This window comes from Sciurus carolinensis, chromosome 3 (assembly GCF_902686445.1).
Source record: "Sciurus carolinensis chromosome 3, mSciCar1.2, whole genome shotgun sequence".
Taxonomy (NCBI): domain Eukaryota; kingdom Metazoa; phylum Chordata; class Mammalia; order Rodentia; family Sciuridae; genus Sciurus; species Sciurus carolinensis.
The window spans coordinates 115,405,581-115,420,110 of record NC_062215.1 but is presented as its reverse complement, the minus strand read 5'-3'; the positions used below and the strand labels follow the sequence as shown (position 1 = coordinate 115,420,110).

The window sequence follows — 14,530 nt, the reverse complement described above, 5'->3', positions numbered from 1 at the left end:
AAAAAAAGAAGAAGAAGAAGAAGATGCGCTTCCAAATATGGAAATAATTTGAATACACATTTTATTCTGTTTCTGATTTTATATTTGGGAGATTCATAATGTTAAAAATTTTTAACTACTAAATTTGAAAAAAGTTAATGTGTAAACCCTGTGTTGGCATACTTAACAAGGAAATTGGCATCCATGTATAATGCTGATAGAACATGTAAATCACTAACACATTTTTTCTATGGCAATTACACATACGAAACTTTGAAAATGTGTGTTTCTTTTAATCCAGTTATTCATGATCTAGAAAATATCATAAGAAAATAATAAAATGTACACAAAAGTTTGCCATATTTCTTAAAATATTTATTACAATGGGAATATAAGTACAGAACATAACCAAAAGTTCAACAGAAAGTAACACAGATGTTCAAAAGAATTTTTTTGAAATCAGTATTGGAAATCCTATATAATAGAATAATATGCAGTCATAAAAGTAATTATATAAAAGAAAACTTAATGACAAGAAAAACAAGAAAGCAAATTTTTAGAACAGTGAGTACAAAATAAAAGCATATTTATAAAAAAAAACCAACTAGCTATCAAATATATTTTGATAGAAATTATACTAATAATTTTTTTAAAAAATTTTTCTTTCATATGTTTTAAAAACAGAATTTAATGAAGATATATTACACCCATGCTAAGGAAAAAAAATTAAATCATTTCATGAAAGCAGTAGACATAGTGGTCAAGTAGAAGTTTCACTGAAATTGTGCTTAAAAATGCTAATAGTGCTATAGCCAGGGATATTTACAAGACTCAAACATGAAGTCTTTCAGTCAGCTTGGGACTGCTCATAAAAAGGTGATTTCCCTGAAGACTTGTCCTATTGCCAGTGAGTATCTGAGAAATAAAATTAACCCTCACTCTTCATCTTGAGCCCCATCATCCAGGGTCCTGACTACCACTATTGCTCACAAGATTCCCTTAACATGGCTCTCATATCTCCATCACCCCTACTACCACTTATTTAAAGCCAGCTTCTTATCTCTCCTGTCTCATGAAAGATTTCTATAATTTTTGTTTCTCTATAATCCATTCTCTGCATATAGTCAAAATGGCTATTGAAAAATACAAATCGGATTATGTTAGTCCCTAATCAAATCCTACTGACTGCTTCCAGTTGCATTTTGAACAACAATGAAACCTTTACAATAATTTACAAAGACCTATAAGATTGTCTTCTCTCTCCACAGTCACAATTCCTTCTCTTTAAACACATAACTCTAAATTTTCCTATTGCTGAAAAATTTACATTTTAGCTCAAATATTCCCTCCTCAATGCCATAGTCTTTAACCAAAACTAACTTCCCACTCCTCACCCAAGCATGTCATTTTTTATATATTGCTGCTTCCTGTTCATTGCATTTACTTCTCTCTGAAATTACCTCGTTGACTTACTTGTTTGGTAATTTATTATCTTTCTCAACTGGAATGCAAACTTGATGGCAACAGGAGAATTGTGCAGTTCTTTGCTGTACCCAGGTCTCCAGAACTGTGTGTAGCTGATAGCAGGCAATTCATGGAAGACACACAGGCATAGGAAATCACTTCACTAAGAGCCATGGGGACAAAGAGGAATGAAGGCAAGGCAGGGGGAATGGGAATAGGGAAGACGGTAGAATGGATTAGGCATAACTTTCCTGTGTTCATATGTGAATACACAATCAGTGAAACTCCACATCATGTACAACTGCAAGAATGGGATCCTACACTCTTGGTAGGATCATAACTTAGTACAACCACTATAGAAATCAGTATGGGGGTTTCACAGAAGACTAGGTATGGAACCACCATATGGCCCAGCTATGCCCCTCCTTGGTATTTATCCTGAAGAATTAAAGTCATCATACTATAGAGATACATGCATACCATGTTTGTAGCAGAACAAATCACAATAGCCAAAATATGGAACCAGCCTAGATGTCCATCAATGGATATACACACACACACACACACACAAATACACACACACACACACAAATACACACACACACACACACACACACACACACATGCAATGGAGTTTTATTTGGCCACATAGTACAGTAGAGGAAAGGGCCCTGGGCAGGGAGGAGGAAAGGGAAAGGGGAAATACTGGGGACAATATTGACCAAATTATTTTGTTATTTCATGTGCATGTATGAATATGAAACAATGAATCCCACCATTATGTATAATTATAAAGCACTAATAAAACATGGGGAAAAAAAGAAAAAAAAAGAATGGGATCCTAATTAGAATAAATTATCTCCATGTATGTATGATATGTCAAATTACATTCTACTGTCATGTATATCTAAAAAGAACAAATAAAAAAGTTTAAAAAGAGCAAGGGAGGACTCAACAAACTCTCCAGCAAATTGGAAAGCCATATGCATGATTATGTGTAAAATATGTGTTTTTCAAAGCTAAACTTTATTCTAATTGTATTTTTAAAACAAGTTAAATCCACATAGTGTTCCCATTTATAAGATGAATCAAAGGTGCACAGGGACCTCACAATGGGGCGCCCAATAGCTAAATTGGGATATTTTCATTAACAAAATTAAGTTACTTTATTCTGTGACCCAATGTTGAAAATAAATATATGATCTATAATGACATGAAGAAATAATTGAATAAATAAATAAATAAGATCAAAATCTCCTATGCAGAAGAATTCCAAATAATAGTCTATTCTCAGGAAGGAGGAGTATAACTCTTCACTCTTTAACTATGGGCTGTCTATAGTGACATCCTTCTACAGAGTGCAGTATGGAAAAGGGGAAAAAGTAATTTTACAGTAGTAAAAAAAGAAACACTTCTCTAGCCATGTGATCAGAACCAACATCAACAGAGATAAATCATGCTGATAGTATGCATCCTTGGAATTATGTGCTGAAAATAGTACTTTCTTCCTGTAGTTTTCCTCCCCTAAATCTGTTAACACCCATTTAATCATGAGAAAAACATTAGACTAGTTCCAAAGAAAGTATTCCTCAAACCCATCAATGCTATCAAATGATACTGAAAATTTTTCCATTTTGTTTTTCTAAAATATAATGTGTTGCCTTCTGTCAAAGAAAGTGGGTGACAAATATAATAAGGTTGAAAGTAAAACTTTGGACTATTGACGAGTTAACTTTTTGAACTGGAGTCAAAGGGATAAATATGTCAAACAAAATGTATTTAAATGTATTTAAAATCCATTGACCTACACAAATTCATGTTAAGATGCATAAGAAAAACACATAAATAATGTTCATGGTGTCACTGCTTCTAATAGTAAAAACATGGTACTAAATGAAATACTTATGGGAAGTATTAATATTTTGTGATACATTTGTGAAGTGAAAAACTATAGCTCATCTGAAGTATTGAAGTATATGTCCATGTATCAAAATGATCAATTTTCAAAATCATTTTGTTGAAGGTGAAAAGTATCATGTTGAGAGACAACATGATACCACTTATGTATAATTTCAAAAACTCATAAAATAATGCTATATATTATATGTGAATGCAAGTTGTGTAAATTATAATTTTAAAAATAAGAATGTAAAGATTGCACATCAAATTCAAAATAGCTATCACTATTTTGTGATAGGAATGGACTTAGCATGTGGTAGAAAGGAAACTTCTGTATCATATTCAATCTCTTTTTGTGAGAATATGAGATAATATCACTAAGTTATGGTGAATATTTAAAGGTAATAAATAAGTCTATAAATCAAAATAAAAAATATTTATAAACTATATCCAAAAATAAAAAGAAAAATATTTATAAACTATATCCATTGCAACATTGCTGCTTTAAATGTTAGTCCTATTGTTTCACAGGACTAGCCAATGATAAAATTTATGCTATTCATTTTAAGTAATTTGTTCCACAATTATTCCTTTTGGTCTACATGTGTCTCTTTCCATTCATGACCCATCTGCCACTGTTCTTCCGTAGCTCTCTCTTGCCTCACCTGAATATATTCCCCTGCCCCTTACACTGGCTTTTTTTTAATGGACCCCAAATAATATTTCCTATTTTATGCCTTTGTTACCACTAATATTTACCAAATAGCTAATATGTATCTTCTCTGGGTTTGAAGAAACAAGTTTTATAACTCATTTTTTGTTGCTTCTACCCAAGGAAACTTATCTTTCATCAGTACCAGAATTTTCTTGGTTATTTTTATTGCAAATATTAAATCCCCCTCATCGTGTCAATTACTTCCTTCTAGAATGACTCTTTAGTATTATTGGACTTTTTAGTTCTTAGTATCATTTATTTTAGCCTCAAGAATCTTCACTGATTCCAACTATTTCCATAATTGGAAATGCATCTTCTTCTTCTGCTTTTTGTTTTTGTTTTTGTTTATTTTGTACCAAGGATCCAACTTAGGGTCGCTTAGTACTGAGCCACATCCCCAGCACTTTTTATATTTTATTTTGAGACAGGGTATTGCTAAGGTGCTTAGGTCCTCACTAAGTTGCTGAGACTAACTTTTAACTCATTATCCTTCTGTCTCAGACTCCTGAGTCGCTGGGATTACATAGCACCTGGCTTGCATCTTTTTTTAATTGTTTCTTTTTAGTTATACATAACAATAGGATTCATTTTGACATAAGTATAAAAAGCATGGAATGTAATTTGTTCTAACTCAGTTCCTAGTACTTCCTTTTCCCCTCCCCTCCTGGAGTTGGATGAAACTTGAGAGTATCATGAAACAAGCCAGTCCCAAAAGTCAAAGGTTGAATGTTTTCTCTGATAGGTGGAAGCTAATCCAAAGTAAGGAGGGAGTCGATTAAAAAAAAAAAAAAAAAAAAAAGAATAGCACAAAGAACAGTGGAGTAAAGAAAAGGGAATGAAGGGAAAGGAGGAGGAATGGTATAGGGAAAAAAAGTGGAATGAATCTGACCTAGGTTTTCAGTGTACATATATGAATACACCACGGCAAATCTTACCATAATTGCAATTGCTTCTGAAAATCATTCATTCTATGTTGATTTGAACACTGAGGGATTTATTTCCTAGAATACTGTATGTTCCAATTCTAAACATATTTGACACAGTCCTAGGATTTTAATTCTTTGTATTTTTCCTCATCAAAATACAGGATAATGATAATTTTCCTTATACTTCTGGATCAAGAGATTATATTTTCTACTTCTCATGTTAGTGAAATTTACAACTCTCTGAGGTCCTGTGCTCTATACATAAGGTTCTTGTTTTGACTTCCTTGAGGGTCAATACTTCACTCTTTCCCTAAATGTGTTATACCTTCTACTGCCCCTATCATTGGGTCAGATTTCATGTTTATTATTTAATGAATAATTAAATTATTCTGGTTGACTCCTTTTTTCTGGATATGGTGGCTACTCTTTATTTGTTATGAGCTTAATCATGTATGTAAAATTTTTATTGTATTTTATTTAAATACCTTAGATATTGTAAAGAAGACACATGTTTATTTAGTCCACCAAGTACTTGTAATTGAAATTCTCATGTTTTGTGTAAATTATTACTTTTATTTTACTAGGTCTCATTTCATCTTAAAATTGCTGGGGTATAGGAAGTTCTCATCTTGGGATTACAGGAATAGTGCCAGAAGTCATCAGTATAAGACACTTTCCTGAAAGCCTATGGAAAAACTACGTGAAGTTCAAGGGTTTCCAATAACTGCTTGTTCTGAGTCCAGGTTGGTAATAAGAGTACATCATTCAGTAATGTGTTTCTGTGCAGAATCAACTTGCCCAGGAAGTTGGTCTCAAAATTTACAGTTACTTCATGACTAGTGATATTGCTAAGGATTAAACAAGGGTCATTAGAGATTTCAGTTGGCGAATCTATTCAAGGCTAGTAATTGGGATTACTGAATCTGAATATTCTTTATCTAATTTATTGGTCACTTTATATTTTAACTTTATGATGCCCAGGCAAAAAAGATCATGAACCATTTATTTGGGTAGACTAATTCATGTAAAATGTAGCCATATTCTCTTCTCTGATTTTCCTTTCTTTCAACACTTACGAATGGATCAACAAAAAAACAAAGGCCGAATGTTTTCTCTGATAAGTGGATGATGATACATAATGTGGGTGGGGGATGGGAGGTAAGAGAAGAATGGAGGAACTTTGGATTATTACATAGAGGGAAATGAGAGTAGAAGAGGGGGTGGAGGTATGAAAGATGGTGGAATGAGACAGACATCATTACCCTATGGACATGTATGATTATAGGAATGGTGTGAATCTACATTGTGCACAACCTTAGAAATGAAAAATTGTATCCTTTTTGTGTACAACAAATCAAAATGCAGTCTGAAAAAATTTTAAATAAACAAAATATTTTTATTTGAAAAAAAAAGGAAGGGAGAGGGAATGGGAATAGGAAAGACAGTAGAATGAATAGGATCTTACTTTCCTATGTGCATATATGATTACATGACTAATATAAATCTACATCATGTACAATCAGAAAAAAGGGAAGTTGTACTCCATGTACAGATAATAGGTCAAAATACATTATACTGTCAAATATAACTAATCAGAACAAAAGAAGTATGACATTAAAATCATGTAATTTAATATTAAAACTAAAAAAAAAAAAAAAAAAGAAAGAAAGAAAGAAATGGGCCAGCGAAGTAACTTTTCTGTTTGCCTGGTCATTACTGATTATACCTGTTTTTCTGGAGAACTTAATAACAAACCACATGATGGTTTGTATGATCTTTTTATAGTTTCCCTATGAAACAAGGCTTCTTGACTTTTAGGACTATTAATGTGGGAGATACTAGGGTAGGACTGAGCACTTGCTAGGTGGATCTTAACTATCTGGAAGTTGCTGGGCTTTCTCAGTGACTTAGTCCAGGGGAGACACAGAAATACAGAAAAACATCCCAGTGGTTTCATAATGCTGGACTGATAAGAAAACATCACTTTTGTCCCTTACTTGCTTCCTTCATGTTTTAGATATGTAGCTTTCGACATTCAGGGAAGGCAAACAGCATCAGTCTTCTCTCACCACTATCTTATCATACCCTCCCTCTTTTTCATGATATTCCAACCAATCCACTGTCCTTCAAACATGGTGAATATGAATTTTGTTATTCCACTCACTCTCCCATGGGTATCACCCAACACAAAATGAAGCAGGGCATAATTACACAATCACATGATTGTATACTTGTTCACTAGTACCACAAGACATGCCCCTATGGAAAACATATAATCTCAGTTTATTGTAGATACCACCAACAACCGAATAATTCAAAACAATAATAATAACTGAAACAATTCAAAGCATGTTTGGGGGTGATAGATTCTTGAAGTCATTTTTATGGAAGATAAGATTATTTTTTAGCAAGCATATATCAAAAGTTAACCATTGTGATTATATTCTTACCCTCAAAAAATGTTACACCTTCTGATGGGAAGATATATTTAAATACCCTTGATTCTTAAACTAATTTTTCAAAAATACCTTAAGTGATTGAAAATGTTCTGTATTATTAACATAGTAATTGTATTGTTATCAAAAAAAATCTTGAACGAAAAGTATAATGCAATATTACTGGGAAAAACTTAACACTTTTGATTTTTTAATTGTAACTCTACCTCTGGTTCTACCAGTCTTCTACTGTAAATCCAAATTCAATAAAGGGCAGGTGACATTAATGTGTGAATATTATGTGGAGATAAGCAAATAGTATTTACTTTTTAGTTTTAATAGGATTTTATCTCACAGTTTTCATGTGAGTCATCTTTCCTACACAGAGATAATATTTCAATAAGCAGTACTCTATTGCCATTGATATTCATTATTATTATCAAAATGCACATAAAGTTTTGATACTCCTTAAAATCAACATAATAAAAATTACATTTTGATTATTAAAAATCTTATTTGCTTAATTAAAATTGTAATTTATCTTCTTTTTTGAAACCTAAGCAAGATCCTTTGCCAACACAAGCAAATCGTTTTTTCATAAACTTTGTTTTCACTATCTTCAAACAAAATTAGAGAAGATAATGTAAACTCTAGTCTAGATATAACAGGCATGTGACGAAGCTGTTGGCAAAATTCATATCAATAATATTTTAAAATGCAAAGTATATATTTAAATCTCTTGAGTCTTTTACAAAATTGGCTTTCCTTTGAAATAAACTTATCTGTAACTATCATTATTCAAAACACAAACTGAATAATATGCATTAATAATTTTTAGGGCAAAAGTGATAACATCTGAGAAAGTAGTGTATTTTTGTATTGACAACATCTGAAAGTGGCTTGGGGTTGATATTAAAAGTGTGACCTTGGCTGCAAAAGGTTTTCATTAGAAATTTTAGAAGGCCCTTATGTGTACCTTCTACCATGTTTGTTTTAGAGCAGAAAGCTGAAAGTGATTAAGGTTTGCCTTTTCTGTCTCATATTTTTAAATGGTAACATTATGAAATAGATATTTTTCAAAGGGAATTAACAACAAACACAAACATGCTATTTGGTCCTTTTGAAAGTGCTCCAAACTGAGAAGTGATGACTTAGGTTTGCCGCATCGTTAGCATTCACCCCGGAAACTGTAGTGCCAAGCACTGCTCGTGAGTCTCCAATGAGTAGTGGGTGTGCAACACATGTCAATGGAATTCAGTTTGAGTTAGTGTTTCCATATCAAGTCATCAGGCATCCCATCCACACCCCCAAAAATGTCCATACCATGGCTTTAAAAGATGAAGATATCAAAATACTGAAATTTATTGAATTGTGAATTCTACAGCTTGCAATAGTAATCTGAATCTATTAATAAGAATAAAAACAATGTACAATCTAAATTCTTTCTTATTTTAATTATTAGGAATTGAAGCTAGACAAAAATCCTCACATAATATCTGGAAGCTGATGAGGTGATTGTGTCCTCACAGGGGAGGGCAGGAGAGAACAGGACGTTGCAGGACTGGGGGGACATTGCCTTTATGATGTTGCCCAGGGCTGACCCTAAAAGAAGCGAAGCCACTGGTGTCCACACTGCCACCTACACGCCTTCTTCTGCCCTTGTCACTCTGACCTGCCTGGTTCACCGGACAGTGGAATACAGACAACTCTGGAATGAAGGCTGTCATATTTATATTCAACCAAGTCCAAACTGAACTGCATTTACCTGAGTTGAGATCTTTCAAAAGGCTCCCATGTGAAGGCTGGGATTCTTTATCAACACCTGTACCTTTCTCATGGCTCCATATGGCCATTCTATGACTGTGAGTGCAGGAGAATCCCTAGAGATCAGCTCTAGGAAAGATGAGAGAGGATTCTGGAACTACCAATGAAAAGAGAAAAAAGAACATCTGATAGGAAGCTTCATAAAGGACTTGACTTTCTCAAGGAAAGAATGTTTGTGATACATTGACTTTCTTCTTTTCACGCAAATCCCGGTGGAAGCACTAATGAAATCGAGGGAGTTAAAAAAGAGGCAGCTTGAATAATTAATCCAAATGCCAGCAAATTATCCTTTAATAGTCAAACTTGATATGTGTAATAGATGTGTGTTGATGTGATCTGATGCAAGTTTTAGATAGAAGTTGTTTTTAAACATTTCATTCCAAATAAGAAATAGATAACTGAAGTTTGCACAATAAGCTTAACAAGAAATAGTGTTACTGGTCTCCAGTTCAAGGATTAATATGACTAAACTTGCTCTGCAGGAAAGTGTTTTGCTACTGAGGATTAATTATTTCTTCCAGAAAGTCCATATGTCTCAAATAGCCTTTTCTGAAGAATCAACTGATTTAAGTAGAAAAGAGATTTTATCTTACAAAGACTTAATTTTCAAGAACAAGTCACTCAAAGTGCCAGCTTTCTTCTCTATCATCACCCATTTCTTCCTGCCTGAAATTTGGAAAAGTCCTTTCTTCTCCCAACTCTTTTAAGACTAATTTTTAAAGACTTTTTCTTTCCTCACTATTTCTCTATGAATTTCACATCCTTACTCTACTTAGGGGCTTAAGTTTCTCTGATCTTAACTAAAACCCAGTATTACCCTTTTCCCTTTTTCCCCAAACTGTAGACTATTCTATTTTAACTTTCACTGGTAAACTTTCTAAAATCTAAATATACTTCCCAACTGTCTCATTTCCCATTCAGTCTTTAGTCAGAGTTCCAGGTTCTCCCAGTCTACTAAATCTCTTCTCTTGAATACTAAGTCCATCATCTCTGTCCTATGCTCTTATTAATCATCTCATTTATGGGTTTTCTAACTCAATGATCCTTGTTTTGATATTCAAGTTACCTGTTTTTGCCTTCTATGACATTGTTATGACACTGATTTCTGCCATTATTTTTCCACAAGGGAATTACGTAGTTCCTACATGCTCTTTTCTCCCCAAATCTTAAGATCATGCCCGTTATCCTCACTTCACCTTTATTCCCCCTCGATATGCATATATGTGTGTCCTAATTCTTGTACATAACTTCCTTTAAACCCATATATTCAGCCTTAACTTCTCATCTGATTTCTGGACAAAAACTTTTCCTCTTCTTACAGACCACCTCTCTGTGGAAGCAGGTGTCAGTACGTCACATGCACAACATTGAAATCCTCACTTTTGCTGCTCTGGAGGAAATGACAACAAAACAAACAGGCAAATCCCTTCAATCAGATCGGATTATCTATCTTTCTCTATCATTATCCTATACATTGTCCCGTAATCCTCCATTTTCTTGTATTTGCTTGCCTCACATTTATACCTGAAATGAGCAATTTTCTAGCTTTGCTTATTTATGTTCAACTTACTCTTAAAGATATAATTTCACTCTTGCATCCTCACAAAATCTTTTTCTCTGACATCTGAGATCCTCATGAACAGAAATTGGGACTACTTTTATTCAGAATCCCAGGATGCCTTTTCTGAGGAACCAATTGATTTAAGTAGAAAAAATATTTTATACAGTATAAGATAAGCCCTCATATTTTGATTCCATTTATTTTCCAACCTTTCCTAATTCCTTATTTTGGTGTTTATATTTTTTACAGCTACAATGATATCTCTATATGTGTATTTTCCTGTTGGATTCCTTGATGTAAACTCCATGACTATTTCTCAATTTCTTCTATGGACAGTTCTTGGGAATATGTGGCACTCCACAAATACTACATATAGAAGTGACATATTTTAATCCCCTTCTTTTCTCAAGATATTGAAAAATTGGAATACAGTTTATACATATAAAGTAAAAAAATAAAGGAAGACAAGGCCAGGACATGAGATAATATTCTTATGTCAGTAGATAAATCCATATGTGTAATCTATTCTCAGGTAGAAGTATCAGAATTGTGAGCTAGTATGAGGTCATCCATTTCATTTGTGGGCATGGGGTAGAAGGGTATACCTAATCTAGACATGGTAGGCACGCCTGTAATCCCAGTGGCTCGGAGGCTGAAGCAGGAGGATTGCAGGTTCAAAGCCAGTCTCAGCAATTTAGTAAGACTATAAGCAACCTAGTGAGATCCTGTTTCAAAATAAAAAATAAAACAGGGCTGGGGATGTGGCTCAATGGGTAAGCATCCCTGGGTTCAATCCCTGGTATTAAAAAAAAAAAAAAAGGTATCCCTAATCTAATAGTGAAAAGAGAACACCAAGAAACACTGTCTCCACAATTGTTAATTTAGTTTTCTTGGATGTTTTGGTAAGTACCCAAGAAAATTTAACACTGCATATGATATGTCACAGAGCAACCTATATACTGAAATTACTTTATAGAATTGGCCCAAAAGAAGTCTCTCTCTCTCTCTCTCTCTCTCTCTCTCTCTCTCTCTCTCACACACACACACACACACACACATAATATCAGTACATCTATACCATCTGGATATGTTCACAGTAAAGGTAAATTTGGTTTTGTGGAAAACACTGCAAAACTGCCAGTTTCTAGCCTTGCCTGATTTTTAATATAGTATGTGACTCTAAATGCAAAAATCCGCTCTATGTGAAATCTACTTAATGTCTCAACCATAATTGCTTTTTTTAAAAAATGATAAAATGGATAAATGCTTCTAAAAATCTGTGATTCTAAAAATCCCCATGTATATAAAGCCATGTGGAAATGAAAACTGTTTATAAAATCACACATTAAACAGATTTTTCTTTCTCAGTGTTCTAAACCATCCATAAAATCATTCCCCATAGCTTTCACAACCTCTGACACAGCACAACTACCTCTTTATAGGAAAACCATGACTGAGATAGAAACATCCTGATGCACCCCCCCACCTGCCACCCTCCCCACCATCACCCCACCACACCAAACACATCTCTTCCCACGAGAGAAGGGAGTGAAGCATCTAAAAATGGTCTTATAGAAAACAGTTTGAATAATTTAAAAATTAAATTTAAATGCCTCCGAATGATAACTTGTGGCTTTTTAATGTGGGATTTCTATATTTTTATCTTCTCATTATTTTAATAATAACAAAAATAGTTTAAATCATGAGAAACCTCGGAAAGAAGCAAGGCTGTTGCATGCAATATCCACCTCCTGAGTCATTCCACTCTTTAGCACAGCTAATATCACATGACCAAAATTATTTTAAAATGTGAACACCTTCTGCAATATCAACTATTCTAAATGGTCACAGTCCTAGCATCACAAATCCACTAAAATCTAAGGAAAATCCATCCATACAATTAATTCATTTTCAATTTACTCCTTATATCCACACTGGGGGAGGGGGAAGCTCTGTTCCATCATTCCAAGTCTATTAAACACATTACATAAATCTTCATTCAGGTGGGAAAAATGACTTATTTCTAACAGGCATAAACAAAAGCATAAACAATCCATAACATCATAGCCAGCAGGAATTGTTCAAAAGGCCTTTGGGCTCAGGATGTTGGCATGCCTCTGAGGCTGCTATCAGAAGGCTCAGCCCTGGGCTTTGGCAGAGCCACTGCCATGTTGATCTGCTTCATTACATCTCTACAATTTGTTCAGCGCATTAAGGAGCAGTATTTCCCTTGTGAGAGGAAGACCCATCCCTCACTTTGATAGCGTCACCTTTAAAAGGTAAGCAAATATAGCCATAGATGGATGCTAAAGGCTGGGAAGCCAGATAAATATTAAGATGCAATATGCCACAATCAGAGCTCATTTAGCCTTGGAAGATTTTGAATGGAGAACAGCTAGAATTACAGCTTTCGACTCTTTAAGATCTGAATACAAGATAACAAAGCAAGTCTTATTTTAAATGCCCTTATTAACACAGATACCAATTCATTTATAGGTTAAAAATAGAATCATGCTGACTTACCTGGAAGAAAGGAATTGCAAATCATAGCACAGAATCCATGTATGTGTTGAATATAATAGTCTCCAATGCAGTTCTTTAGAATTTTGACTAGAGCTGAAAGCAAAATCTCACATGTGTTCTAGCCTCACTAAAGAAGAAAAAACAAGAAAGGGCGACCACGGCATCCTCCCTGCTTCTGCCTTAGCTTTCTGTTCTGACACTCACTCGATGGTACCCACTGTCTGTTAGAAAACAGCATGCTAAAATAAAAAAATAAATAAATAAAGGCAGCATCTTGCGTGACAGCGCCATCTCCTGGTCACAAGTGGAACCATTTTAATTCAAGTCTGGCAATGCAGCATTTAGTAAGTATGATTGAGGAGTATATAGCCCATAATTCCACTGTATTTGAAATCAGCTACCCTAACTAACTGCAAATTGAACATTCAAGAAGATATACAATGTGAATTTCTAAAAATTTGTAATTCTTCTTTCAGGGTTTAATTAAATTATTTACATTATGCTTAAACTAGATGGAAACTTTCAGAACATTATTAAAAAGTTAATGCTTATCTTAAGATTTATTTAACTTCATGTACTATCTAAAATGCATTATGTGTCTACCACAAAAATAATTTTAGATGTCAAACTTATTGTTTCTTCTCTTTGTGGAGAAGTGTAAGTTTTCATTAGGTGATGTTCCGGTACTGATGTTTCTTAGGGAAAATGCTGGAGGCTTAAAGGCAATGCAAGACAGTGAGATAACTAAAACCTAAATTTGAAAGTCTTTATTCAATCCATGCTTTATATACCACTTCAAAAACTGCACATGTCAAATTATATGCTTCATGAAACTTAATAATTAAAGTATACTATAATGTGAAATTAGTTCTTATTAGGAGGGAAGCAAAATTAATTTTTTCCATTTAACAAATAATACAGCTATAAAACCAAAGTTTCACTGAGCTTATGACGTGTATGTATTTAATTAATTAATTATCTATGGTCAGTTGTAAAGACCTGGACCATTTTTTAAATTATGAAACAAAATGATGGATATTTTTCTGCCAGTTTTCCCACAATACCACTTACGTGTGGAAACAAATATGAACTAAAAATTTCCCTATTTTTGTGAGCTGCCCAGTAGTGCTGTCCGTGGTGCTGAAAAACAATTTCCGCTCTCCGAGGGTTCTAGGTGATAAACTGGTCTGAAATATTCTGCCTA

The 14,530-nt window shown here is 33.8% G+C and overlaps 1 protein-coding gene across 2 annotated transcripts in view; it reads right to left on the bottom strand.

Annotated features, from left to right (window-relative positions):
• The window catches only part of LOC124979573 (sodium channel protein type 2 subunit alpha), a 139,348-nt gene extending 125,821 nt beyond the window's left edge, over positions 1–13,527 (bottom strand). Inside the window, exons 1-2 of one of the 2 annotated variants that reach the window (XM_047543928.1) lie at positions 13,327–13,527; positions 1,453–1,606 (exon numbers count right to left, since the gene is read on the bottom strand). The gene's annotated coding sequence lies outside the window, so the exon portion shown is untranslated. The remainder of the gene's footprint in view (positions 1–1,452; positions 1,607–13,326) is intronic. The other variant, XM_047543927.1, reaches the window with a different exon arrangement.
• Positions 13,528–14,530: the final 1,003 nt, after the last annotated feature.